Here is a 27,672-nt window from a genome sequence, read left to right on the forward strand (position 1 = left end):
GCAGCAGAGTAATCCAATGAAAAACAATTTCTCAATGTGATATCACATTTAATGGGACCTAAGTGTGCCTCAACATGGCAGTTCATTTTGAAATGAACAATGGGTTATAAGCATGCTTCCTGTTCTATCTATCTGAGTGGCTGGGGAAGCCCAGCCAGATGGGCGGGGTATAAATAATAAATTATTATTATTATATCTATCTATCATCTATCTATCTCTATATATGGGAGAGCAACACAACCTGTCAATGTGAACGGGTTGTAATCAATTAATTTTAATCAGGGTAGACCCACTGAAATTAATGACCACACTAAGGACACCATCCTAATCTGAGATCCACTGGGATGAGTGAGTTGGGATGATTTTTGGGGGGCAAACACAGTCCTAGGTATAAATGGTACTTGGATCAGCAAGCAATAGAACAAACTTGCTCATTTAGATACCTGGGTATACTCTTTAGTGAAGCTTTTCCCTCCAGAATTCAATTCTTGCACCTCTCAGGTAAGCACCATTGCCATTATAAGAAAACAAGGGAAGCATGCAGTATATAAACACACACCAATTAACAACATGATAAAAAGTGAGATGTTCCCAAATCCAGGAGGGGGGGGAGAAACTGTACCATGTCAGGCTTCCACTTTTCTGAATAATATCCCCATCTGTTGGGGTTGCAGAGGGCAGATGGTTTCAACAGTGTTTTCATCTGCATTTCCCGTTTGTTCTACTAAAGGTTGTCACCTGGCCAGAACTTTGTAGGTCTGAGCAAAGGCTCTCTTGCCCTTTGAGTTCTTTCTTTAGCCGCCAAAAATTCCATCAGCTTTCCCTTTCAACTAAAGAAGCAGGAAATAGCAAGGGAATAAGCAGATAAGAAGAGCACAGAAAGTGCTTTTTCTTGTAAGTCTGCTAAAAACACATTGTTTGGTTGATTATAGGAGGCCTTTTTTCCTGCTTATCCTCCCCTAACTGTCAGACAGAAATGGAAGCATTCATAATCCACCTCCCTGATGTAAAAGATCTTTCATATCAACGACAGCCTGGGCTTCTGTTAAACATTAATCCATTTATCTACCAATCTCTTGTTCTCACCAGATAGTTGTGTCTACCTTTTCTTTGAGATATAGTAGCCTTTAAATTTCTACTTTAAGGCAGTAAAGCTACCACCAGTGAGTCTCTGAAGTTCGATAACAAGGGAAAATATCAAGCAAACAGCTACTACAAGGAATGTTACATTAAAACAGCAACTTGTATGTCTGTCCTTCAAATGATCCTAGCTGCCTCTTTTGGTCTTCGGTTTTAGAGAGCTGTTGCAGTTCTGTGCACTTCTATTAAATATCTTATTTCCACATGTTATTCATTCAGCAGTGACCTTTGTAATAAACCTCTTAAAATGAGAAATGTATCTCATATTGAAATTACAGAGCTGTTATTTGTAACACTTCATTTCTTGTGCTGAGGGACTTTTAAAGGGGCAAAGCACTGTTCAGATAGTCAGATAAGGCAGGGAGGACAAGGCTTTGAGGGGGGGGGGATAGTAATTCAGGGACAGACTTTCCCTGAGGGTAGAAAAATGACTGTTTATCTTTATGCCACAATTTGGGTATTTGATGTTTTGATTTCATGGATAAAACCCCCCCACATTAATCCAAAGAAAGAGAGGTTTGTTATAAGGTGATGTGTCATTTTATTCCAAATGGCAGTTAATTTTTTAAGTGATGCCTCTGTGCAATAAATTAATATGACTGATTTAACAGATTTGCCTTGTCGCTTCAAAATCTATGTTGACATATCTATCTATTACCTTGATATCCCCCTTTTTGAAAAGGGGTACAAGATAGGGTACCCACTCCTATTTTATTCTTGCAACAACCCTTTGAGGTCATTTAGGGTGACAGTTGGTAACTTAACTAAGGCCAGCCAGTGAGTTCCATGATTGTATGTGTGACTTTGAAAGCTTAGTCGGACATGATAACTAAGCACTACACCACACTGACTCTAAACTTCTTTCATGGTTGAACAGCATGTTTTTGAAGATATCAAAGGCATATTCTGACTTGTCTAAAAGAAAATGGCACATTCCAAGCCTTGGTGGGACTTTTTGATAAGGACAGGATCACTTGAGAAAGGAACAGACTACAATTCCCCTTTTCCTGATTGTCCTAAAGCTCATATGCTGCAATGTTCCAAAGCAGCTTCTCAGTCCTCAGACAGATTTTGAAGCAGGCTCCTCATTGGCCCGTTCAATTTTGATGTTTTGGTGACAATTCCACCCTGTAGTGCAGCTGGCCAGAATCTCATTGGCTGGCCAAGCTTGTGATTAATGGCTGCCAGGGATGGAGTCGGACTGCCCACCCAGAAAGGCGCAAGGGGCCATTGCATCATCAACAATCCTGGAGTTGCATCCAATGTTCATCATACTAATGAACCTAAGCTAATGCTGTCCATTAAACTCTCACTTTGGGTGAATTCTATTTACATAAGGGTCACAAACTGAGGCTGTCATGAAGCCACATTTGATTTCCTAAGGTATCTGGCTTGATTAATGCCACAGCTCATATCCCTAGCTCAACCAGTTGTAGAAGGGAAATACAGTGGTACCTCAGGTTACATCCGCTTCAGGTTACAGACTCTGCTAACCCAGAAATATTACCTCGGGTTAAGAACTTTGCTTCAGGATGAGAACAGAAATCATGCTCTGGTGGCGCAGCAGCAGCAGGAGGCCCCATTAGCTAAAGTGGTGCTTCAGGTTAAGAACAGTTTCAGGTTAAGAACGGACCTCCGGAACAAATTAAGTACTTAACCCAAGGTACCACTGTATAGGAAATATGAGTATATTTAAGGTAGGAGAGGCTGAGCCAGTTCATACAGGAACTGAGCAGAAAGAGCAAACAGTCTCTCTGTGGATTTTTGAGGGGATATTACTGTGACCTTTCATGGACACTACTTAGCACCATATGAGTGACTCCTGTGTTATATTATTCACCAGAATCTTCTACCTAGCAAATATGCATAGAATCCATGTAATAGCTTTCCATGTTTATCAGACACAGAAGCTATTCACAACGGATATCAAGTCCTCTTCCCTGATCAACTTTCTTGGCTTTTTCCTATATTTGTAGAAAGGGTTGGCATAAGAATGGTATGGCATGAGTGAAAAACATTATTCTAAAAATGTTTCTAAAGGTCCCTTCATATGAACCTGCATCTAGCCTCATCTGTTAGATGACATTTCGGGGGAAATGTATTTTTCTCTCCAAGGCTTTCCTGTGTGAAACAATGAGAGCATCTTCTCTACTGGGAGCCTCACATTTACATGTTACTGCATTCTCCATTGCAAGGGGCTTTGGAGAATCATTATATTGATATTTCTCCTTCACAGTCATAGTGTGCAAAGCACTCTTCACCAGTTGATCAAACGCTAAACCATTGTCCAGAAACTGCTAGAAGTAAAAAATTGGGAATAAAATTACAGCTTCAATTTCTTGGCCATATTTTCATTTATTATGAAGGGCAAATGACCTGACCTCTTGAGATTGCATTTTTTTATGATAAAATTGGGACAGTTCTTTTCTCACATAACGATCTGGTGAGTGCCTAATACAATGAATATCTTCAAGCACATTTATCATCTATCTGAGATTTGAACCTCTTTCCAGTTGCACTCTTAGCAAACTGTAGATTATCTGGCAGTTAAAATCCTCAACAAGTTACGGGTACTTTTATTCTCACGAACACCTGACTCCATATTCTCCTGCTTACAAAAGGTGAATATGCTGTTAGCAAGCTGGGTGAGAAAATGTCAGTTTTATCATTTTTATTCAGAACACCTCTCCTTTTATTTATGAACACTTTCTTCTGAAGTCATTTGTGGACTTTACTGCCTGTACAAGATGTTGGGTTGTTTTAAGATGACTCTGTAAAAACAGCATAATTGGGTTCCTTGTTTATCACCATGCAAACGCTTTAGCACAAAATATGCTCTGTTTTCAGGGGGGGGGGAGAGAGAAAGAATAAGCCCTTGTGTAGAATTTAGAGGATTTCAACTAGCTCACAAGGCCCAGCTGAATGTCTTTGTCTTGCATGTTGTGTGGCAAGGCCCATAGCTCATTAATACATGCTTCGCAAACATATGGTCCTAAGCTGTATCGCTAGTTCAAAGCATCTTAGCTAGTCAGGCTGGTAAAAAATCTCCTCCTTGAATCTTGAGCAACTGCTGCCACTAATGGTACATGGTAAATTGGCTAATGGCTGGTTATTTACCTATATCTATAGATATGAACTTGCATGGCATAAACTTCAAGATCCTTTTCAAGCTCTCCTAACTGTAAATCCACTTCTTTTTGGAACAGTGAGCACACCAAACAGTGTGTGTACTGGTTCAATTAATTTACAATGGAAATAATAGGTAAGGGGTAAAAGTAAAGAACCCCTGGATGGTTAGGTACAGTCAAATTCGACTATGGGGTGCAGTGCTCATCTCAGGCCAAGGGAACCGGCGTTTGTCCACAGACAGTTTTTCTGGGTCATGTGGCCAGCAAGACTAAACTGCTTCTGGTGCACGGAACACCATGATGAGTGCCAGGTTGGCATGAGCTGGGACAAAACAACAGGATCTCACCTTGTCACAAGGATTTGAACTGCCAACCTTACAATCAGCAAGCCCAAGAGGCTTGGTGGTTTAGACCACGGAGCCACCTGTGTCCTAATGTGGAAATAATAGTGACAACAGTACCACTTCCTTACCCTATTTTGTTTTTGGGAAGATAAAACACATTCCACCAACCAAGCCCAAACATTTTTCCATAATCTCCTGCAACATTCAGTTGCATGAAATTTATATCCATATTAAATGCTTGAGGTGCATCTAATCTCTGTGCGCAGCCAAAATTGCAATAGGGATGATTCAGGTGAGATTTTCACATGCCTGAGTCAGACCTCAGGGGTTCTCTAAAGTCCTGAGGAACTCTTTGGACTTGGGTGTCATTTAAAATGAAGGGATTGCTGCATTTTTCTTTTTTAAAAAAGCAAAGCCAAGTTGACTCAGAAAACGTTCTGATCTGAGCATCATGGACATGGAGGTGTAGGGGCAGTTTTCATTTTGATGGACAGGTCTAGGTTTTAATCAAACTGAATTATTTTCCCAGAACACTTCAATGGCTGTGAATTGGGGGAGGGATTTTGCAGTAACCTTGTTTAGCATACGTCCATTCTTCCTTTTTGAGTTCTGTCTGGGAAAGAATGGTGTTTAGAAGACCAGTGGGCTATTGTCTTGTTTCCAAACAATTGAAACCAGTACTTTAGTCTACTTGTCTCAGTTCAGCTGTTTTTGTCACCTCCCTAACCCTATTTGGATGTCATTGTTATTAGTGTGAATCAGCTTTCCTATACTTTCCTCTTCCCCTCGCTGAGTGGTAGGGCATTTTATCCAATTTAGTTGTTTCTTAGAAAACAGAAAGATATTTGAATAAAAATAATCTGAGATAAGAATAAACATTAAAGATTCATTATTCAATTTGTTTGTCTTCTCTTATTTTTCCCCTTAGGTTTGTGTAGCCTTTTAAGAGTCCTAACTACTGTGTGTTTATTAAAATGAATGGAAAGAGTTCTACAGCATTGTGGTAAGTGGGGTTTTTTTTTGGGGGGGTGAGTATTTTTTAAAAGTGGGGAGAGGGCTTACAACATTTTCTAGAAGTATTTTAAATCAAATTGCAGAAATCCAGTATAATTAAGCTGTTAGACTAACTAGGGCTAAATTTGAACCATGTCTGAATGCCCTTCAACAACTCATTGTTTATTTTACATTTTTACCTGAAAATAATATAATTTGTAGTTAGGAGAGGCAAGAATTATACAACTCTTTTGCTTAGTGGATCTGTTAATGTTCTCCACTGTGTGCAGCATTTTGCCTCCAACCCTTAAAGGGGCTGGAGACATGGGACACACTGGACTGGTGATGCTGCCACATTGCAGCCTGGCCAAAGAAGGTTAGACATGTCCACCCTAATTTAAGGCAATGAGGCCTCATCAAATTTCCTGTAGCAGCAGCCTGACCACTTAACTGAAAGACTCTTTTTTTGCCTATTCTGCTTTTCTGGGTATTAAGGACTCATTGATTGCTACATTTGCATCAAACCATGTACAGATCTCAACTGGCAGGTGCAGTGGAGTTGGGAGTAAATAAAAGCAGATGGGACTTTACTAAAAATGAATAATTATAATAATAAAAACCTATGAACTGGTGCTGTAGGAAAGCTTATCCTAAGCAACCTTGTCACCCTATAGAATCTTGGAGTCCTGAAATAGCATCAAACAGGCTTAAAGCTAATGACACTCCCTCTTCTTTTACAATTAACCTTGACTAGGTCCCATCACCTTCTGGCAAATAGCAGGGGAAGAAATGGAGGCAGTGAGACATTTTACTTTCTTGGGCTCCATGATCACCGCAGATGGTGACAGCAGCCACAAAATTAAAAGACGCCTGCTTCTTGGGAGAAAAGCAATGACAAACCTAGACAGCATCTTAAAAAGCAGAGACATCACCTTGCCAACAAAGGTCCGTATAGTAAAAGCTATGGTTTTCCCAGTAGTGATGTATGGAAGTGAGAGCTGGACCATAAAGAAGGCTGATCACCAAAGAATTGATGCTTTTGAATTATGGTGCTGGAGGAGACTCTTGAGAGTTCCATGGACTGCAAGAAAATCAAACCTATCCATTCTGAAGGAAATCAGCCCTGAGTGCTCATTGGAAGGACAGATCCTGAAGCTGAGACTCCAATACTTTGGCCACCTCATGAGAAGAGAAGACTCCCTGGAAAAGACCCTGATGTTGGGAAAGATGGAGGGCACAATGAGAAGGAGACAACAGAGGACAAGATGGTTGGACAGTGTTCTCGAAGCTACCAGCATGAGTTTGACTAAACTGCGGGAGGCAGTGGAAGACAGGAGTGCCTGGCGTGCTCTGGTCCATGGGGTCACGAAGAGTCAGACACGACAACAACATAATATCAGTCTTTTTTTGCCCTAGTCATTCCTAGAGGAGTTCTCATCAGCCTCAGCTAATTTCATATAGTAGGTACCATCCCTTTCAGCATCTCTCACCCCAAGGAGAGTTGCTGAAAATGAGGGTTTGTAACTCTAATCTTGGGAGCAAGTAGGATAATTATTTAGCCTTAACTAGTTTAGTTGCAGATATGTAAGGATATAAAGATAAGATGGTTAAACCCACCAAGTTATTTCTGTCTTCATTCATGCGGTGTAGGGTCAATGAGAATTTATCATCTTTAACTAGTGGTTTTATTCTCACTTGTTTGAAATAATCTCACTGCTTGTTTTATTGCCTGAAAGCTATCTTTTTGAAACATTGACCTATTTATAAATCAAATAATGCTACAAGCACTGAGATTATCCAATACACGTTCCTGCAGAAACCACTTATTTCACTGCAGCTAGGAGCATCTTATTATAGAGTTGGAAAAAAGAATACTCAGCATTTAACAAGCCTTATAAAATTAAATAAGTCCTTATGGGCATGTAATAATTGCACCATATATATTATTTGCTCATATTCTTACAGTATTTTTGCATATAAAAGTTTAATCAACGAATGTGCTTAATATTATTTTATTACTAGCAATTAACCAAAACAATCAATTTTAGAGAAGTGTCTACAATACTTTATGCTGAATTCTAATTAAACAGTTACAGTTCCATTGCATAACTTTATGAGGCTATAATTTTGTTCCTAAGAAGATAAACTATGAATATAGAGGACAAACAGACCATCCTCATGAGTGTTTTTAAAAGCTGACATCCTATAAAACAGTGAAGATAAACCTCCATCTATTCTCTTTCTTTCTTTCTTTCTTTCTTTCTTTCTTTCTTTCTTTCTTTCTTTCTTTCTTTCTTCTCTCTCTCTCTCTCTCTCTCTCTCTCACACACACACACACACACACACACACACTCCATCCATTTTATGTTGTTGCACACTGAAAGTATTGAGTTGTCTATTGTTTTCTCACTTGTCAACTGGCCAATGCAATCTTGCAGAACAGCAAAGTGTGACACAGCCCTTGCCATTTGCGCAGTAGAATTACCATGGAACCAAATTTATTTGAAAATCCAAAACCAGCAGCAGATCATTTTAATAATCAGCCTTTTGCATAAGAGGCAGTGCAAGTCACTTCATTTGAGGATGATGTTTGCTTAAACACAGAGAGAAAATAAATGCAGATTATAATAAATGTCAAGGCCAATTCTTGGAATCAAACTGAGGATGAGGCCTGAATGGATCTGTGAAGAGTTCAGCATGTGGTAAAGTGGTGATGAAATAGATTTACCACTGCTGAAATGCCCTCCTCTGCATTACTGCTAAAGGTACATAAGGCAACTTTAAGTGTCACAAGGCTTCGCCAACATCTCATGAAATGCCACCGCAGGCTTGGTGACATCACATGAGAATTTGGCTTTTCTGCCCATGACATTTTCCTACCTGAAGCTGATCTCAAATGGCACTACATATACAGGAGAACACTTTACAAGCCTTCCTGCGCCACACAGATATCAATTTCTGCCTTAGGGAGCAATCATATGCTGAAGAAGCTGGCATAAAGCACAAAGGTGTTCAGTTAATGTTACACCAGATCCAAATGCCATCCAGCAGCAGGGCAGCTGCTGTTACTCTGTCTAAGCCTAACAGAGGGCAAACAAGCCTTTAAAATAGTGTGCTAAGTTTCCAGTACACATAACTGAACTTAGGATCCAGCCTAAGTCTTCTTTTGTTTCACCCCCATCACGTCCACTTTGGGTTGTTTTTTTGCACCAACCTGAAGTCAGCCTGTCTCAGCTCAACTGGTTAAGCCCTGACTCAGTAAGTTACATAAGTGTATCTTCAGCTGTACCACGGTTTGGAGTTTAATGAGCTGGGAATCAGCAAGCTGAACTGGAGATCCAATGTATCCTAAGCTGCCCAGATCTCACCCACTAAATTGACCACCACCATTCCATAGGGCTGCCTAAAGTTGCTTCATCCCCCTGGGTGACAATGCTGACTCCAGTCTCACAAAGTACATTTAGTGGACTTTATTCATAATCAAATGTGCACAGGTATGCTTCTAATTTGAGCAATGAAGGTTGCCCAGTAAAAGGTTGTAACCTCACATACTTTGCCTCATTTCTAAACCCATTTAACTGAATTCAGTGGAATAGACTTCCATGAGAGTATTCTTAATAACTCAGCTTTCATCAGAAAGTGTCACTTTAATCTGAGCTGTGAAGAAAACTGGAATCTATGAAAGGTGACAATGACAGAATTCTTCTGGGCTTTAGACTGAGTGCTTTTAACTAGATATATAATAATATTCTAAATTTTGTACCATGTGCATTTCCCCCTAGAATATGACTGGTGATAGCATTATTACTTTTCTCCAGTGGGCACTTTGGAAAGCAGAGCATGTTAGTCAGTACATGTTTACATCAAAAATAGGGTGACAAATATTTATATGATACAACATCAGTGCAATCATAGTTCAACAATCATAACCAATGAGGTTTGGATCTGGACTTCAAAATGATAGTGATATGAATCCTGCTGGGGAACCTTCTTAAATTCACCAGATTATAAAGCCATTTGATTCCACAGTCTATTGATATCTTCTATGGTATACTATTTGGTGTAAATGGATTGCACCACACTGAAGTGGGGAAAATGAGACATTTATAAGAGAAGGAAGGCTCAATCTTCTTAGAGCTTGATTTATTCAGGTTGGCCACCTGTATAATCTTATACATATACATATGCGCATATATATATATATATATATATATATATATATATATATATATATATATGCTTTCGTAGATTTTCACGGGTACAGGAATGCAGGTTTTGGTGTCTTCGGGTGTCTTCCCGTGTAAGAGTCGGGGTGTCTGTGCGACGTTTCGACGAGGTCTCACACGTCCCGCCTGCCAGACATCTGGAAATTAGCCCTCCCCACAAAAACCGACACCAGAACCAGAGGCACACAGAACGCCGTCACCAATCAACCACACCAGACCCAAACCCAGACCCTCTCCACAGACATATTACAGACTCCATCCAGTAGCCAAACTATAGTGGCACCTCCGGATGCTGCACCCCCCTGCAATCCCTACACAGATCTGGCTGGCACAAGGCACAAAACCACAGCTCGCCCCTATACACGAAGCCAAGCCAGAGCACAACTAAATGCAGCACAGCCATCTTCTCAGAAAAACTCTTCACAAGCTCAAGAGGTCAAGACACAAAAGCTTTAGCAACTAATCTACACTTAATGACCCACCCAGTGGTATTCAGAATATCACTCATGAAATCACTCAAGATATCCCTCAAGTAATTAAGGAACAAAAGAAGAAGAGGCACACTAATCTAGGAACTTCCTCTCTGCCCAGAACGTTGGAGGCCATACACCACACCCCTCAACAGTATTTATAGGAACTCAAACACCAGATTCTGCTCTGTTCCAGTAACAAGAAGCCGAAAGCACCAGCCTGAAGATGACGAGTGAGACCTCGTCGAAACGTCGCACAGACACCCCGACTCTTACACGGGAAGACACCCGAAGACACCAAAACCTGCATATATATATATATATATATATATATATATGAAAAGATCAATTTCTGCTTGCAGCTTTAAATTTTCAGTTGGTTCTCTTTTCCATTATGCTTTTGAATTCAGCAATGAGAAATTCTAAAATTAAGAATTAATTCCCCCGATGGAAAAAGCACACATGCTTTTCGGTCATGCCTATGGCTTGCATGCTTCTTTTGGAGAGATTGGATAGTGATGATGAAAATTGTATAGGATGAAGCATAAGTCCATTCCTTCCCTATGCTGCCCACATTTCCACCCCATTTCAGCCGGTCCTCTGTACATCCTTGCTGCGTAATAGCTCCACTGGCAGAATCTCCACTGGTGTATTTGTCATGCTAGTGTGTCAGGGGCAGGCAGCAGTGGGAAGGGGCCAGTGATTTATGGGGTTCTGAGGTGGGAAAAGAGAAAGAGGCTGGGCAGTCAGAGACAGGAGAAGACAACTAGGTGCAGAAGAGCTGCAGGAAGGTACAGAGGTGGAAGAGACAGTCCCTCACAGTTTCCAGTGATTAGAAGGGGCTTAAAGCAGCAGGAGTAGCTGGAGCTGACACACAGAGGAAGTTGCTGGTGGCCTGAACACACTGCGTCAGAAGAGGGGGTTTAATTGTGCTGATGGAGGCATGGTCATGCTGTTGCTCCAACTGTTGAGTCAGAAAATACTGCAGAAGGAGATGCCTAGCTATTTTGCAGGAGCAGTGCATGTGATTCTTGCACCTTAGGAGCTGATGTCATTGCCAATAAAGAACTAAGATTTTAATTGCATGTCCTCCTTGGGGGGCTGGGTATCTTTGGGGTATAGGGATCTATATTGCACTATAGTTTGTTTTTTTCTTAAACTGATTGAATAAAGTCGATATTGTGGAAAAACCTGAAGTTTCTTGCCACTAATTTCCAAAGGAGGAAGAGTTAACCACTGCTTCATGTCTTTGCTGTATAATTCTCTTTGATGTATTACATAAAGAAAAATCATATTACTTTACTTTTATGACTTTGAATATATGGAAGATAATTGGCACCCCTAATTGTCTGTGTACTCCAATCCTATCTTCAGATTTGACATGTTAAATGGTACAAAGCTCAATTCAGAAGCTTATCTTGATATTTATGACTAATGGCATTTTCAGTGAACAAAAAAAGAGAAAGAGAGACTCCTGCTTCTATCCTTTGCTGAAACATACAAATAGCATAATGCAGAAACAGAAGAATCTGAAGTGTTCTGTAGATGAAGTGAAATTTAACTTGTTTTTAAAACACTCAAAAATGCCTGACTTCTTCCTGATCCTCTCTCTCTCTCTCTTTTCAGACTGTATATAAACATGGAAAGAGCAGTTTTAAATAGAAGCAACATATGTCCAAATGACAGTTTTATTCATAAACACTTTGGTTTGAGCTAGATTTTCTTCCTCCATATGCTAGCTAGCAGTAGCAGAATTCTAAATGTCAGTCAATCAGTCCTCTTGTGGTTTTGATCACTAATATTTGGCACTGTTATTATGAACGGTTATTTTTCAAATGTTTGTCAAAATCAGGCAATTTGTTTTAAGGTGAGTCAGATACAAAAACTGACACTGTGCTAGCAAACTTGGAATGCATCAAAATCAGCACCCTTTAATAGGCCTCTGACTGTATTACAAATGATTTAAATTAGCACCTACACACAGGCAATCAATCAGAGCCTCACAGGCAACTCCAGGCCAGGGGTGTAGGAAAGGGGGGGAGGGGGCAGGTCACCCCAGGTGCCATCATGGAGGGAGGTGACAAATTATCAAGGAACAATTACTGCCCTACTAGGGCGGTTCATAAAATCTCTTTTTAAAAAAATGCTTGCTCCAAAGGCACTAGGGATTATATGGCTATATATGAAATTTCATGCATATCAGTTAATAATTTGACCCTCCTCCATGAAAATAGCTATGTACTTGACCATTTTCCTATGTCGTAAAGGCTGAAAGTTCAATTCAGTGTGGAACAGGGTCAAGATATTAAGTGATATGCATGCAGTGATCAGTCACTGGCTGAAAAACTCAGGAAAATGCATTGGGGGAGAAGTCTCCCTGAATTCCATGGCAGTGGTTTACAGAGTCAGTCCATGTTGCTACTCTACCTTCTTTCTGTCCAGACTGTGAAGAGAAATCTGTGGCCAACTGAAAATAAACCTCTGATCACTAGCGAGCAAACAAATATTAAATATGGCTGAGGGCAAAAATCAACCCTTTGCTTACGTTCTTCTTTCAGGATGCTTTTATCTTCTTTTTTCTCCAACTGGAGGAAACGTGATTAAAAGACGAGATACTGAAAAAGAATGCATAACACAATGAGGGAACGGATAAACCATGGAAAGCTGAACACTGAGATGAACTTTAAAGATTCTTACATCCTTCCCCTCCCCAATTATAGTCATCTTAAGTGTTCTTGGCAATCTCTAAAGATAAGAAACATGACCTACTCAGTGTAATGCTGGTTTTTGAGGTGAAAATTGTTGCTTTTATGTGCTGATCTATTTAATTAACGTTCCTGGATTATACAATGACAAGCAGGCTGCTGATCCTTTAGAAATTCAAATGAGTAATATGAGCAAAAATAGCATACCTGACTCAGAAAAAGCACGCACCCAAACTGTTTTACATACCATCCAAGCCCAAACAGTCCTTGAAAAGCTGGCAGTTTCAGATATCAGATATTTTGGTAGACTATTAGGCAGGATAAAGAATGGAATAATAATGCTAAGAACATGAATCATGGACACAGCTCCAGTGCTCCCTTCAACAAGGATCTTTCAAAATCTAGAATTAAGTAATTTAGTTCAGTGAAAAAATCAGCAGTTTTAGGCAATAATGCCATTTCTTAAATTAAGGGGATAGTTTTCTTACAGAAAGATCACAACCAAGAATGGTGCACTCCTGCATATTTTTACAAGGGGTGTGTGTGTGTGTGTGTGTGTGTGTGTGTGTGTTTCTAAACCAGATTCTAGTTATACTAAGGTCTCAGTGAACTCAATTAGACTTAAGTTAGTGATGCAATTACTATGCTATTGAATGAACATTTTAGGTATTTTATACTACAGTCATACCCCGTGTTGCGTTAGTTTCATGTTGTGTCTTTTTGGCTTGCAAACACGTGTATACTTCCAGGTTTCGCCACGTGTGTGTGCGCAGAAGCGTTCTGTGCACTTCGCACATGCACAGAAGCGCCGCTCTAGTTGCGGACTTTTCGGGATGCAAACGGCACCCCGGAATGGATCGTGTCCACAACTAGAGGTACCACTGTATACAGATTTTACCCTTTCTTTTTCTTTTTTTGTTCCAGCCAATGTTGACATATAAAGTGAGATAAAATGCCACCGGATATTGTTTTTATTCCTTCTTCCTCATAACAAAAGTGACCCAGGGAAGCAGATATCTTCTGATATTATACTCTTGGTTTGGTATTGAGACATTTTACTATCATGAGATACACTGGAGTTTAGCTTGAGGGATAAAAATGCCCCCCTCATCCTCTTATTTTTAATGCACCCCCTCATCATCTTATTTTTAATGGGCCTGAATTACTGATAAACATTGGTAGTAAGTTCAGTTTCATCATTTATCTCCTGCTCTTTGCCATAAAAGATGGAACCAAAACAACTTTAAACAATCAAATCACAAGGTGAAATGCAAATAGAAAATGCAAAAGCACAATTACAAAATGTAAAGGCAGCCTTGTACCTCAGGAACACTGTGTTGAAATTAGCACAACTCTCTGGGAAAGGTATTCAGCAAAGCTGCTGGCACTACTCAGAACAAACCAAACCAAACCAAACTAAACAAAAGCTCTTAAAAAGTTCAACTGTAAAAGTTCTTTTCAACACTGAATATATCCTCTAATGGGAAAGCTGGTTATGCAAATTAACTCTTAAGGAGATCAGAATCTTATTCTTATTTAAAAAAGAGAGAGTTAAAAATGCTATAGATTTATTATCCTATATACCACAACCAGACTCATTATCTGAATGAAGATACTTATATAGCCAAAATGTCACCACACACACATGGAAAGGAATCAGCAGGCTTTTGTGAACCTTGAAGTTAGCAGAACAAAATAAAAATAAAGAGGAAACATCCAAACTGCACAATGATGCCTGAACATGCTCAGTGCTCATGGAATGTTGACTGTTTTTTGAGGAGTGGTGGTGGAATGGAGAATTCTTGAAAAGGGTATGGCTGAGTGGCTGGCACAACTAGCTTTCAACACTCCATTCAGTAACATTTTGTTATAGGTCCCACTTGTAGCTGGGAAACATGCATCCATGCTGAACTTTTTCAAAATCAATATATCATTATATATGGCTCTGCTATTTTCTGTGAACTTTCACATTCTTATCTGCACACCACTTAAACCCACAGGAAACTATCCTGGAAAGTTTAGATTATGCTATGGTACCTTGATTTCTCCCACACTACCATTTAGAAGAATCACATTTGCAAGAGTCCTGTGTATTTTAATGTACATTTAAAAGGAGAAAGCAGGAGAGAGAGAGAGAACGCGCACAAACACAGAAGGAACATTCTTCCTAAAGCAGTACATTTCTTTACAAGCACAAACAGAAATCTTGGCCAAAGTTGTCATCATTGCTTAGTGTGTCTGTTTAAAGTTTGCGAGGAGTTAGACAGATTCTGTATAATAAGTAAGTTTCCCACTTTGCTAACTCCTTAACCTAGAAAACAATAAGGAAGAAAGCTTTGACAGTTTTTTGGGGGCAAGGCAACTTGCTTTATTGGGGTCATTGCATTCCTTCTGTCTACAACTGTGATGCCCAATTCAAGGAAACAGTAAATTGTTCTCTTGGGAAAACGACTTTTAAGTATATATAGATATGGGAGAAGATGGGGAGAGGTGAGGAAGAATTTTTATTATTTGTTTCAAGGACTGGTAGGTGCGAGACCTGTCAGAATGATATGGAGCCAACCTACATGTACTGAATTAATTTCCAGTGCTCTGTTGTTCTTAGCTGTTTTTGCTTGATAAGTCAACTTGCCCTGCAGTATTTCTTTTTCATTTAATTTTATTATTTCCCAGTTTAAAATATTACCTATAATTTGTGCTTTTTTCTCATTAGGTCAGAACCAAGTTACTGAACAATGTTCTTAGTCAATGAGCATGTGCAAACCTGGGGAATTGCCCTTTAGTTCCAGAGGGGAGTGACACGTGCTCAGTGTGGTGTTTCTGTTGCCATTGTTTACAGGGCAACAGAAACCAAGAGGTGAGGGCAGGGCTGGCCCAAGACCTTTTGGCACCCGAGGTAAACCACAAAATGCGTCCACCAGGGAAGGAGGAATGAATGAAGATCTATACAGTGGTACCTCTGGATGCAAACGGGATCCGGAGCATCCTGAGCAGAACGCAACCCACACGTGTGCGGGTTGTGATTAGCCGCTTCTGCGCATGCGCGTGATGTCATTTGAGCATCTGCGCATGCGCGAGCGGTGAAACCCGGAAGTAACCCATTCCGTTACTTCCGGGTCGCCGCAGAATGCAACCTGAAAACGCTCAACCTGAAGCTACTTTAACTGTACAGTCATACCTTGGATCTCAAATGCCTTGACTCCTGAACAAATCTGCTCCTGAAAGATCGAAACCTGGAAGTGAATGTTCTGGTTTTCGAACATCCTTTTGGAAGCCGAACGTCCAATGGGGCTTCTAGAGGCTTCCGATTCAGAAGCCACACTTTGGTTTCCGAAAGTTTTGCAAGTCAAACAGACTTCTGGAACAGATTCCATTTGACTTCCAGTGTACGACTGTTTAGGGAACAGGGGGTGGGTGTCAAATCAACCTTACCCGACAACTGAAGTGGGAATTAAAATATTGTTGCTTTTAATTTTAACACAGGGGAGGTCACACTCTGAATCATGCTGGGCAGGCGCAGGACCCAGGAGAAGGCAACTTCTGCCATTTCCTCCCTAGGGGTAGGATGTTGTAGAGGAGGCAAGGGGAGACAGCCAAGGAGATGGCAGATCCGACTTCCAAGGAGCGCACCACAGCCACTGCTTTCACCATAGCAGCAGCAGCAGTGGGTGATGTATTTGTTGGAGGCAGAATCTGCTGTCCCCAAGGTGGTCACCTCACCTTGACACATGGATGGATCAGCCCTGGTTGAGACTCATAGGGTGGTGGCATGGGGGCAGAGCCTCTGTTTATGGAACTCCTCCATCGCTGAGATAGGATTGCCCTCTCTACTGCTGAAATTTTGATGTTGCTTAAAAACACATTCATCTTGCCAGCACTTGGTGATGCTGGTCAAGATCAACAGGATGAATTCATTGTTTTTGCTACTGTATCTTTAAAAGTGGTTATAAATTTGTTGTCATTTAAATGTATTTTTATGATATTTGTATGTTGTTATGACATTTGTATAATTTTTTTAATTACTGTTAGGCATCCTGGGTCCTTTAAAGTGTTGGAAGTTAATTTAGGAATCTTATTTCTTGTTTTATCATTGTATTCTTGCTATGGCTATTGATTTTACACTTCTTGAAATCCAGAAAGAACAAAGCTGGGTACAAAAATGTTTGATATAAAATAAATCTGAAGGAAAAAAGAGAAACATAAAAGCATAAAGGTTTACTGTACCAAAAGCACTGCAGTAAAACTAGCCCTGAATATTAAACATTGCATCATATTAAGCATAGCACCATTAGTCATTGCAGTGAGAAAAGGGGCTGTTTTTTATTTGTTTAAAAAAATGCCATTTTAAAATCAAGAAATGAGGAAGATAGATTATAAACAGGTCACCAGATGATGGACTGCCCCAGACTTGTCATTTACCATTAAGGCATAGGTAGCTGAAGAAAAGTATCAAAATGCAAAAGTTAACAGGAAAAAACACACAAAAAAATGGATAATATAAATAAAAATGACTGTGAATGGAAATAAGCTGAAAGTAAAACCCAAGAGTCATAAAAAGATCTCAGAATAAGTCTTAAATTTCTTGAATAAAAACCATCTGAATTTCAAAATTAGAATTTATATTTGATTAAGTTTGCATATCTATGCAAATTGGGGGAAAGTTTCCTTTAAAGTTTAAGACTTCTGAATAAACATTCATAGGATTAGTCTACTTGGCTGCAATCTGTGGCTGAACTGTAAAGAGCTGTGTTTTACTAAAAAACTTTGCAACATCTTCTATCTACAGAATGACAATTATGCATGGTGGTGTGACCCTCCCAGTTTTTTCTTGCATCCTGTACCAGCTATATTTTGGCTTTGTCTGTTGCTGTAATGAACTGAAGATATTTTGGTTTGTACATGCCTATTGGTGGTTAGTGCCCATTGGCACTGGCGGGGCAGAAATCAGGGAGTAGGTGAAACCAGACCCAATAAGAAGCAGAGCGAACTAAGTCTAGTTTGGTGCTCCTCATCCTCTCTACAACATTATTCAAGAACAGCACTGTTTCTAAGCAGGGAAAGGAGTTTATGGGTAGCTCCATCTCATGGACTGGAGATAAGTAAGAAGGTAAGCAGGTGGGAGTTGGCATTTTGATGCTGGTGGCAATCCCCCTAATGAACATACGAATAACCTATGGAATCAGGCCAGAGATCTGTCTAGTTCAGCATCCTTTTCTTACAGTGGCCAACCAGATGCCCGCAAACATGGCATGAGTGCAACACCATCCTACGAACCTCTGATTCACAGCAGCGTGTATTCAGAGTCATGCTGCATAATGGACCACCCTCCTCTGTGAACTTGTGGGAACAAACAGTATTTATATCCAAAGGAAAAGAACACAAACAATATGTATCCAACAGGGAACAGACCCACTGAAATCAACAGGCTTATGTCTGGTACTGCTCTGTGCATGACTTAGTTGGGTATGTCCCAATTATCACAAAATTAATCCAGTGGTACCTTGGGTTACAGACGCTTCAGGTTACAGACACTTCAGGTTACAGACTCCGCTAACCCAGAAATAGTACCTTGGGTTAAGAACTTTGCTTCAGGATAAGAACAGAAATTGCGTGGCAGCAGTGGGAGGCCCCATTAGCTAAAGTGGTACCTCAGGTTAGGAACAGTTTCGGGTTAAGAACGGACCTCCAGAATGAATTAAGTTCTGAACCTGAGGCACCACTGTAACCACTTTTAGCTAATAAATCTTTCCCCAACTATGCTAAATCAGTAAGGTGTCTCAGAAGGTTTCAAACCAATTCACTTCATTACAATGAGGCAGTTGAAAAGTGCAGTATTAACAATCAATAATGAAAAGTAGCAGAAAACATGTCGACAGCATGCCAAACAATGGCTGAGCAGTTTGTCTCATGTCACTCTTTAGATCTAAGCTCTAAGGCATCACCCACCATCAATTCCTCTGTCTCCTGCAAGGGGCCAGAAAATACCATACATGACCATGATTCTTCCCATAACATATGGGATCTCTAGTCACCCTTAGTAAATGGAGCAGCCTTGCTAAATGGAGTCAGACAGGTGGAAATGGGCCAGGCAGAATAGCAAGAGGGAGGTTTTGCCATAATATGTGATTAGGTTTCTGCCACAACTGCAGTCTGAGGCGATCCATAAGATTTGGGTGTCAATTTCATAGCTTAATGCCACTTTTTGTTTTCCTTATCTTGTTCTTCTCTTTTATCCTCTCTAATGGTCAGGAAGAAATAACACAATTAAATGCATAGATTTAAGTTGTTTGGTCCCTTCTCCTTCTGGAATCAATAGAGCTAAATCAGCATAACTAGTTACAGATGGGGCTGCCAGTCACATTTTTTCCCCAAAGAAAGTAATCCAATTTCATGTTGCTGGGGCTTTCCCCCCCTATTTCTTTCTGAGGACATACTAACTTTTTAAATTGAACTCCCAGAGTGAATGGATCTGAATCAAAAGAGATTAGCTCCTTCATCTGGTAACATAAATTTTAAAAGCAACCAGGAGCCAAAATGAACAGTGAACTTTGAAAATCCTAAAGCAATTGGAAAGCGACAAACTATTCCTGAAAATGTAAGCTCCGCAAAGATTTTCACTTCAGCGGTCAAAACTACGTAGTGTAGTTCTCTGGAAAATCTCTTTGGTGAGCTGTGGGTGACACAAACAATTCGTGATAGAGGGTTTTTGTTTGTCGGCTTGCTTGCTTGCTTTTTGCCCCCAAAATTTAACAAGCTCTACTTTTTTATTTTACTTTATCTCTCTCCCTCTCTTTCTCTCTCTGTTGGATACAGTTCAGGAAGATGCTGAATCCATCAGAAAAAAACTGAGTCAGATGGCGGGTATGAAGCAAAAAAGGTGATCTTTTAATCATATGGTACATGGCGGAAAACACCGCCTGTGCATTTTGCTCTGCTCGTTTCATCTTCCAATTAGCAGCTCTGCAAAATAAAATAAAATCAGATACAACCTTGGCTATTACATAATGCACTCTGCTTTACACTTTACTGAAGTGCTGATGTTATGCAGACTCCCCCCCCCCGCCCCACACCCTGGTCTCTCTGAAAAATAATAACAGGCATTTAAAATCACATTCTCAGGCTAGTCCCTGTCAGTATTTCAGTTGATGAAGGCCCTTGTCCCATTTTGCTCAATGAATAAAAGCACTTGAAAGTGACTAGGTTGTACATCAAGATTTCTCAAAGGACATCTAAAGGATAAAATGCACCAGAAAGTTACTGTGACATGGTCTAATTTTTTATATTTAGCAAGCAATGGAAACTCTATGAACATTTGAATAAAAAACCTTTATTAAAGATAAGAAGACAGCTGCTCCAATCCAGGGACTGACCTAGTTCAGCATTCTGTTTTCAACAGTGGTCAGTTAGATGCTTCCAGGAACAGCAGCATTCCTTAGAGCAGGTATGAGAAATATTTAGCCCTCATGATGTTGCCACACCATCAGCTCCAGCAACCTTAACCAATGGGCCAGGGATCATGGGAGCTGTAATTTGACAACTTATGCATATATATATATATATATATATATATATATATATATATATATACCGGTATATATATATATACCGGTAATTAAATGTTGCCCCAAATACGAAATATTAAACAAACAACATAACAGTTTATATTTTAGTAGTTCTACAAGGAAATAACTAAACAATTACAAAAAAGTTAAGCAATTAAATAAACCATTTTGAACCTGTAACACTTTCTGCTGAAACCTGCTACCTTTCAAGTAACAAATGCCTGGGTGAAAAAATATCCCAATGCTGTCCAAATGATGCAACAGGAGGAAAATATCTGCTTGGGTCTGATGAACAAAGGGACATTCACAAGATACTTCTTCTCTGCAGCCTTGTTGTTCCCTGAACTGTTCTAGAAGGTTGGTGAACCCTCCAGAGCATCATGAGAAGCAGTGCAGGGGCCTATAGTGGGGCAGATCAGAGGAAATGTCACTTCAACTCATGTGGGAACATCTGCTGGATCAAGAGCCCTTCCACAGAGAGCTAGTTATGGTCAAAGCCATTTTATGCCCCTTGAGGCATGAAGGGTTTCCCCACATCCAGCCTCTTGAGGGTCAGATATCAGTGATACCTGCCTCACCTAGGCCATCTGTTCTTTTTTAAGTAGTTGTTGAGATCACCTGTTGCTCTGAACCATTTGCTCTGAGCTTCCAGAGCTGGGTAGGATATATGCTGAAAAATGCATACAACCTCATCCCTGAATGTGCAAGACAATATGCAGAAACAGTATAAAACAGACTGCAGAACCCTTCTGTTTCTCACATGCTCTCTGTTGGGCTGGCAGCAAGACCACTGGATAACGATGTTTAACGGCAAGCTTCATTATTCCAAACTGGAAGTTTTCAGACCTTTTGCAGCTGATATTAAAGAGCTCTGTTTAGCAAGCAGGTCACTTCTGTAAAATCAGCTTCATTTTCTTCTAATCACCATCATGATAAAATGGAAGCTGAGATGTATTTCCATGTTTTGGTCATTGTTTGGATCCTTTGTCGATAGTCCTAAATCATTAAGATAAGCCAATTAGGTTAATTAGCCATCTTAGAGCTGTTAGCCAGCTGATGTGAAAGTGCTTAACTAGAAGCTCAGCTAGAGAAGAATAGAAACTCAAGGACTCCACAAGCTGAGCACCTGGGATTAGAATGAGAAATTAATGTGAGATGCAGGTTCATTCCAGTTAGGGTCGAGAAAGTCCCAAGTCTGAAACTCTGGAGAGCCACTGCCAGTCAGTGCAGGCAATACAAAGGTAGATGGGTGAGTTGTCTGACTCTTTGTGGTGATAACCTGGTTCTACCAATGGGTAGTAATCTGAGTAAATAGATCTGGTGCAACATGGGATTCAATGAGAACAGAGGCTGAAAATTTACCAAGTGTTTTCTGCTGTGCAATTTAAAGGGATGGGGGAAGAATGCTTACTTGCCCTTCCCTCAATTGATAAACAGCTGCAATAAAATTTGCAGCCGTCTAAGTTCTTATGCATGCAAGCAGCTGACGTTACCACACTATAAGTTAACACAGAGGTGTCCTAGGGCATTAAAGGAAGAGCGCAAATGGTTGGAATAGCCTGAGTGTGGAGGATTGATTGTCAATATAGTTTTATGTGCGTGAAATGGAGTGGTCTTTATTAGAACAGCACAAGAAACATCAAGCTGCAGTAAAAATTATCTTGACAACATGGTTTGCCTCGTGCAGACTGTTATCCAATTCCCAAGGTTGTTGCAATAGGCTCTAGGGAGTCTAAAATTAATTACTTCCATTTCATATTTAACAGAGAGAAAAGAAAAGGAAGACTGGAAACAACAGAATCATGTCCAAGGAATATGAATGCAGAAAGCGATAATTAAACAGTTCGGCTTTCATTTGGCTCTGTACAGTATAATGCACTCACATTCAAAATGCTACAAGAGTTTCACAGTCATCCTGGTGCTACTTATAAATGCTATTTATAGTGACAGTTATATATATATATAGCTTGTGAATTAAAAAAAAAGCATGTTTGGGATAGTAGTGATTACTGGTGCACACACAGCATGGATTTGGGTGATGTTATATATGGTTCATAATTTCTAAAGCACCCATTCCTCCTTCTTCAAGGAAGATGGATTGCAGAGGTTATGTGTACTTGGGCAGATATATGAATCACATTATAATTGATATGTAATAGGCAGCAGACATGTAGCCTGTGCTCCACTGCATATACAGGAATGCCAGTTTCAATGATGCTTGAACTGCCCCTAAGTTGCAAATCAAATTGCTTGTTGCTTCCATACTTTTAGCTAACTTAAAAAGGTTAGGGGGAGCGAAAGTGAGTTTGGTTTGACATTTGAATAGAGACATTTGAATTCCATGGCAGAGAACTAACCCATTAGGTCATTTTCTTTATTCAAAGGGATCTCTGACTAACACAGTTTGGGCTGATAATTGAGAACAGAAATGTGATTGTGTCCCATCAAACCAGGCTTTATAATCAAGTAAATAATACTCAGAAGTCAGCAGCAGGGAATGATACGAAATGTCTAATCCAGTGATATGATGAGTTCAGATATAAATTTGGCAGCAGTCATTTTGAAAAGGCATAAATATAATTAAGTTTGCCTTAAAAGAAAATTGCATCTACTTCCCAGTGTTATGATTACAGAGTCTGGATGATACATGGGAATGGTTGAAGTTTAGAGGTGTTCAAACTGAAGTGAAGCTTAGAGTCATTTTCAGTAAATCTAAAAGTTGTTCTCCAGGATACGAGAGATGCCAAACAGGAAAGAACAAATCACCATTTGTCATAATTACTGCATATTATTATTATTATTATTATTATTATTATTATTATTATTATTCCTTTTATTTTTTCAAAAGTGCATAAAGTGCCTTAGTGTCATCTAAGCATCCAAATTTTTAGAATCCTTCAAGCAGCAGCAAAATCTTTATCTAGTGTAGAATCAAAAGCAAATTTTAAGGTTCTTAAACAGTTAAAACATTTGAGAACCTCCAAAGGAAATTAAAATCATTTTGAAAAGAGTGGCAATTTTTCCCAAGGTAGGATCATACCTTCCTAGGTTGTGCAACACCCATTGCACACCAGCATGGTACTATCCATGACTCCAGATTCAATGTTCTCTGACCGCCAGTGCAAGGGCTGTTGTGCTAGCATAAGAGCAAGAATAATGGCTGTGCCATATGAAATCCAACAGCTGCACTAGTGGAAGTTTATCATGCAACAGGTTTCACAACAGGAAGTATTGGCGCTTACAACAATCTGTTGTACAACCAGTAATGAGACCCATGCTGACTTCTTGTGCCTTATCTTGCACAAGCCATTCTTCTAGCCCAACTATGAAACCACTAAAGGATTTTTGTTTAGTACTGCTTTGACTTACTTCCAGGATATTTGATTATGGCTGTTTTGGTGATCATTTATAGCTGTAAAGGTAAAGGGACCCCTGACCATTAGGTCCAGTCATGACCGACTCTGGGGTTGCAGCGCTCATCTCACTTTATTGGCCAAGGGAGCCGGCGTTCGGCTTCCGGGTCATGTGGCCAGCATGAGTAAACCACTTCTGGCGAACCAGAGCAGCACACAGAAATGCCATTTACCCTCCCACCGGAGCGGTACCTATTTATCTACTTGCACTTTGACGTGCTTTCAAACTGCTAGGTTGGCAGGAGCAGGGACTGAGCAATGGGAGCTCACCCCGTCGCAGGGATTTGAACTAGTGACCTTCTGATCGGCAAGTCCTAGGCTCTGTGGTTTAACCCACAGTGCCACCCGCATCCCTATTTATAGCTGTGCATCCCCATAAATTCCATTTAAAATTATAGATGCTCGTTAAGGTTCTGGTGTGTGATCAAAACAAGAATCCCTGTGAGATTGTACAATTACTATCATACCCAGTTTAGACATGGAAAAGTGTTAATTCACAGAGAAACTAATTCAAGGTTATTCTATTAATTTACAAGGGCCTTAACAAATTGGGTCCAGGATACCTTAAGGACCATCTGGAGGAGTCACGCCTAGTGGTGGCTTGGATGCACAGCTCACCTCTATCAGGAGCAGTGTGCTCAATTCTGGGCCCAATTTTGTCAAACTTCCAGCTGAGACCAGACATGCCCCCTCCCCCAATTCCTGTTGAACTTCTGGTGCTGAGCAAAGACTTCTTTTATTTATGGCTTTAACCGATTTTATCATTATTGTGCTTGCTTAAATCTTACTTTACACCTCTTTGAGACTACTGTGTTAAGCAGTATATAAAATGTTTAAATAAAATAAAACGGAAGCTGAGATAGATAGAACCTCCCCAAGGCTGCCTGTTCCATTCACTGGATGAGCTCATATACTTGTGCACACACTAGGGGGAATTAAGCCAAGCAGCTTTTAGTATTACTGTAGGAGGCATACCTTTTATGCCTGCCATGTGCTATAACATACTGAAAAATGTAGCTGTGGTGTGTCTTCTAAATACAGGCGTTAGCATAAGCTGTAAAACTATAAAAAAATAAGAAGAAACATGTTTTTCCCCAATTAATTTTTTTAAGTGTTTGAAATTGCTATGTGCAGCCATGCAGATGGAAGGGGAGAGAAGATAAATATTGCACTACAGATAGTTAATCTCTAGCAGAAGCATTTTAATAAATTGGTCTTACGAAAAAATCAGTGCACATCAATTGGTTCCAACCAACTCTTGTTTATCTTCCACCTCTGTCTGTGTTTGATGGATGTTGTTCATGCTCTTTGGTTTACAGTAACAAACAGGTTTTTAATTTTTCTAAACTCCATCTCTCCAGTGCCATTCTGTGATGGATGATGTGACAAAAGGTTCTTCAGTGAAGTCTGAATACTAAATAAATTAGCAGTATTAGAAGTAGCGCATCATTCACCCCTGACTGCATCCAGTCATTGCTGCTTTTCTCCTCCTTTACTTGCTTAATCTCTGGAGGTACAACTATCTGCTCAGCACATGACAACGGCCCAATCCATATGCCCTAACAACAGATGGTGTGTATGGCAAATAGGGCACAGAGTGTGCTTGCAATGAGCAAGGAAAGCACTGACTGCTCTTCCATATGTTCAGATCCCAAAGAAAACTGTGTACAAGCTACATGCAAAATATCATGAAGTTAAACCATGTCTATCTCAATCAGATCTCACTGTGGTGTGCTTCATCTGCTGATGAGAAAGAAAGAAATTGGGCTGAATCCAGTTTAATCCAGTCAGAACTTTCTAAACAATTGGTTAGTTGTTTGTCCTGTTCCTGGTTGCTGTTGATATTTTGAGACCATGTAAAATCTTACCATTAAGTACTGGTTCATATAAGTATGTCATAGTTTTATATTATTTATCTCTACATCAATGACGTAGGATTTATTATGAAATGTGTTGGGCCTAATAAACCTTTTCCTGAGCTCTTTAAGGTCATCTTGCTTTTTCTTACTGTGATTGGTATTGTAATATATGGAATCTGTGTCTTACCATTTGTTTCTCCTGCCCACTGAAATCAATGGGACATGCTAGTAATGATTTAAGTCCCGTTGATTTCAACTGGAAGTAAGCACAACTAAGTTTGCCTGGATACACTTCTTCACTTTTAACCCTGGGCCTTAAATTCCTCTCCACAGAGATTTGCAAATATCTACCAGACCCAGGAGCAAGAAACAATATAACTTGTTCAATGCTTTTTGCTGAATAAGGGCTATGGAAGAAAGAGAGCTACAAAGAGGATTACCAACAAACAAACCCTTACCCTGGAAAATGAGGCAGAAAACATGAGTGCACAACGGCTAATCCAACATATCAGTCAGGCTTGTTGAGAGCAAGGAAGAACTACCACTAATACAAAATAAATCATCTGTGGCTCACTACAGGTCAAGGTCTATAACAAACATCTGAGGAATAAAAGTTGCTTGTCTGTATAACTAAAGTGTTGGTAACTCTGGAAGTTAGCCTGTGTGCTTTTTTTGCTCACTTACTCCTCCTCACCTGCCCTGAGATTTTTCATCAGCTTCGGAGTACACCATTTACCATATTTTTCTGTGTTTAAGACTAGGTTTTCCCCCTTAAAAATTATGTCTAAAATTAGGGGGCATCTTATACACGGGGCCATCTGCCTCCATTTTCTTAAATCAGAGTCCCCCAAAATAGGGGGCATCTTATAGACTGAAAAATATGGTCTTTTCATGTTATAGTGTTCACATTTGTAGCATTCACTCAGGATTCAAAGGGATTTCTCACACAACCTTACAAACCTCTCCCATAACCCATATTCAAGAATGAAGAGGCTATCCATAACACAGGAGCTAGTGCCCACACAAGAAGCTGCCCACTTTTAAATAGGAAGATGGGGAGAATTGGAATTGGAAGAACTGAGGATGGTGAGGAAGTACCCCATTTGCCTTGATAGAGTAACCTCCACTGTCTGCATCCTGCTGGCTGATGTGACACCAACAAAGCCGGTGTTCATACTTGTGTATCCCTGCACATAGTCCTCCTTCAGACTGATGTTGGTCACAAGTAGGCTGGGGGACATGGCTGGCATATGCATTAGTATCTGGATGATGAAGCTAGCCCATGCATTTTGAGTAACCCCTCTGGATAAAATTCTGGATAGCTTTCATATGGCTTATAGTGGCAATGCAATTTTCCTAGAGTCACATCAGCAATAATGGTTTCATATAGCAGAATCATTTATATGGTCTGTTGTTGTTGTTACCACCACATTTTATTTTACTGAAATAGACAAAGGCAGTATACAAAACCAGCAGTACAATACAACAACAAAAAAGTTGCCATAAATGAGTGGGATGTGTAAGTCGGCTTCATACATGTCACTATGAAGATAATACCATGCAATTAACACTTCTATTAATACATGGATATATCTTGCCCGCATGATACATCCCATTTGCCTGCAGTGTGAATAGGCCTTGGGATGGTGACTTCATCACACAGAGCTCTATTGGGAGAGATGAACATTTGTATGAGTGTTCTATATTCCTTTTCCCCAGTTGTGCCTCTTGGATGATGTTATGTTGTGATGTAGCCTGCTTTTGGAGAGGCTTTGTGAGTGGTACAGCACTGCTCTATGGTAGAGACAGCCCTGGTGTGAATATACCCTTTG

At 40.0% G+C, this 27,672-nt stretch overlaps 1 long non-coding RNA gene across 1 annotated transcript; it reads left to right on the plus strand.

Annotated features, from left to right (window-relative positions):
• Positions 1-1,953: 1,953 nt before the first annotated feature.
• Positions 1,954-26,493, plus strand: LOC309539300. Its single transcript, XR_014222811.1, has 3 exons — positions 1,954-2,085; positions 5,541-5,615; positions 26,174-26,493. It is a non-coding gene; the product is annotated as an uncharacterized lncRNA (long non-coding RNA).
• The last annotated feature ends 1,179 nt before the right edge of the window (positions 26,494-27,672 follow it).

The sequence above is a fragment of the Podarcis vaucheri genome (assembly GCF_965113315.1).
Source record: "Podarcis vaucheri genome assembly, chromosome: 8".
Lineage (NCBI taxonomy): Eukaryota > Metazoa > Chordata > Lepidosauria > Squamata > Lacertidae > Podarcis > Podarcis vaucheri.